Source organism: Macrobrachium rosenbergii, chromosome 9 (assembly GCF_040412425.1).
Source record: "Macrobrachium rosenbergii isolate ZJJX-2024 chromosome 9, ASM4041242v1, whole genome shotgun sequence".
NCBI lineage: Eukaryota > Metazoa > Arthropoda > Malacostraca > Decapoda > Palaemonidae > Macrobrachium > Macrobrachium rosenbergii.
The window spans coordinates 45,806,873-45,809,479 of record NC_089749.1 but is presented as its reverse complement, the minus strand read 5'-3'; the positions used below and the strand labels follow the sequence as shown (position 1 = coordinate 45,809,479).

General features: G+C 35.8%; 1 pseudogene; it reads right to left on the bottom strand.

Moving 5' to 3' along the window:
• Positions 1-350: 350 nt before the first annotated feature.
• On the bottom strand, positions 351-1,583 carry LOC136842113 (zinc finger BED domain-containing protein 4-like; annotated as a pseudogene).
• Between the last annotated feature and the right edge of the window lie 1,024 nt (positions 1,584-2,607).

Here is a 2,607-nt window from a genome sequence, read left to right as displayed (position 1 = left end):
CATCAGGAAAACTAAAGGTGTTTTATCATTCACATAACTGTATTTAGTAATGCTACAAAAATTTATTATACAACTTTGTAATAAACATAAGGCTCACATTTTTAATTAACAAAAAATTGGCTTCTCAAAATTTTGCCTTAGAAAAATGTTACCCAGTATTATAGACCTATCTTATCAATTCAGGTACTCCCAAGTGCATCAACAGAAAAAATAAAACTAATCATTCATATATCTGTGGTAAAAAAAAAATTCATATTTTTTATAAACAAAAAGTTGGCATCTTGTAATGAACAAAATTCAATTTTTTTATAAACAAAAACTTAACATAAAAAATTTAGCCGTAAAAAATATTACTCAGTGTTACATCTTATCATCATCAATTTTTCAAATTTTTATCACCTAAATTATACCTTTCGGGCCTGAAAAGCTTGCCAGCAACAGAAAACAGTCTTTCTACAGGAGCCGATGTAGCAGGAATGGCTAGGTATTTTTCTGCAAGTATATATAAGCTGGGAAACCACTCTGCTTTACCTTCCAGTAGCCAAGGGCTTCACTGTCTTCTTGTATACATGGTTGACTGAGGTAGAGTGAAACCTCGGTTTCTGGTGGTTTTGTTGTCTGTGCAGAAGACCGGTTTACCAAGGCGAAGAATTTGTTCCTTTTCATTGTTGGTGGTTCGACAATAGAGGCATCCATGGTAAATGTATTAGATGAGGCAGCCGCACTGCATGCTGTATTGTATTTACTAGTCAGAAGGTCACGAATGTCTTGGACTTCATTGTCATAGCACCAATCCGGCTTGTAACGTGGATCTAAGGTAGCAGCTAGCTGGAAAGTCTCCATGGACTCAAACTTTCAGGCGAGTTTCTGTTGAGGACTGCAGTGTAGAAACAAGTTTGCCCTTATGCACTTCATGAAGATTAGCTAATGCAATCCGAGTTAATTACCAAGCTAGATGTCACCATGTTTTGCCGCTGTAACTGGTTGGTCACATACTCAAATGGCTGAAGTATATCACAAGGTTCTTTTATATTGTTCAAATGTTAAGTATACCTCAGTTTAACCAGACCACTGAGCTGATTAACAGCTCTCCTAGGGCTGGCCCGAAGGATTAGACTTATTTTACGTGGCTAAGAACCAATTGGTTACTTAGCAACGGGACCTACAGCTTATTGTGGAATCCGAACCACATTATAGCGAGAAATGAATTTCTATCACCAGAAATAAATTCCTCTAATTTATATTGTTCAGCTCATACTGTTTCAACTTGTAAGAAGTGTCAAGTTTGTCCCACACATCAGATGAAACACGTAGTACTGACCTTATCATCATCAGCTGGCTGTTCCAGCGTGTACAGGTTGCCATCTGAAGCTTTAATTCCTTTGAAATTGCTTAATCTGACCATCATTCTCCAAACCATCCTTTACCACAAACTGTAAAGCTTGAGCAAAGCGTGGACTACGGTTAAGGGGTAGATACTCATACATTGTTGACTTTGTAGGTGTTGTCTCATCAGATGGAAGGGTCTTGCAGTCATCAACACCAAAATCATCCCTGTCATCATCCTCTTCAAGTTGCTCCATTGGTCTGTTCTTTATAGCCGAATTCTGTCTCTATAAAGATATACCTATTCATAACATGTCATGTTCAAGAATGAGAGGTTTAATTCCTGTTATTTAGCCTTAATGAGATGGTGTGTAAAGTTCCAGCTTATAACACTCAAGATTTGTTATACATAGAAGGATGCATCGATCAGTTCATATCAATTCGCAGCATTTTAGCATCATTTCATGTCAATTCACCGCATTTCAGCATCAATTCATGTCAATTCATCTCAATTTTTTGGCATCAATTCCAGTTCAATTCCAATTACTTTTATAACAATTCCAAATTAGTTCCAGTCATTTCGAAATTTCTTTTTTTAATTGCATTTCATGCATTTTTAGCATCAATTCCAATTCAATTCATAATTGACACCAACCGTAGTTACATGTATTTTTGTTTGCATTCTGTTTACGTGTGAGGAAACACAGAAGACGATAGTGCTTTCTAGATTATATATACTGGCATTACTGAGTATTTATAAGAGAGAGAGAGAGAGAGAAGGCCGTAATAATTCTCTTGATAAAATCGTTACAAAGTTGATGTAACTGTTTGGCACTCTTGAGAAGACTCCAGTTCACAAATTCCAAATGTATTATTTTGATTTCATTTAAAGAACCTTGAGATATCTGATAAATCTTATTGTAAGTTTTAGGCATTTCCGAAATGTAGCATAAAATGAAGGATACAACAGAAAAAATAGTGCCGTTAATTAACACAAGGTTGAGTCTGCCTGTCAAGTAATACAGGTTTACAGGATGTTGTTAATTAATATTGAAATGTTAATTGTAGACTTATCATCAGAACTTGAAAGCAAAATGTTTAATGGAATTTAAAGTGAGTCGCCATCTACAAAGTAAAAAGGGCTAGTTATGCAGGACGTCTATTTTGATAGAGAAAGAAACAGATGCAGCGCAGTAAACAAAAGATATACTGCATGTATATCGTAGAAGAACCAAGCATTTTTACATGGAAGAGATCCTCTCCCATTGCATCCGCCTTTCT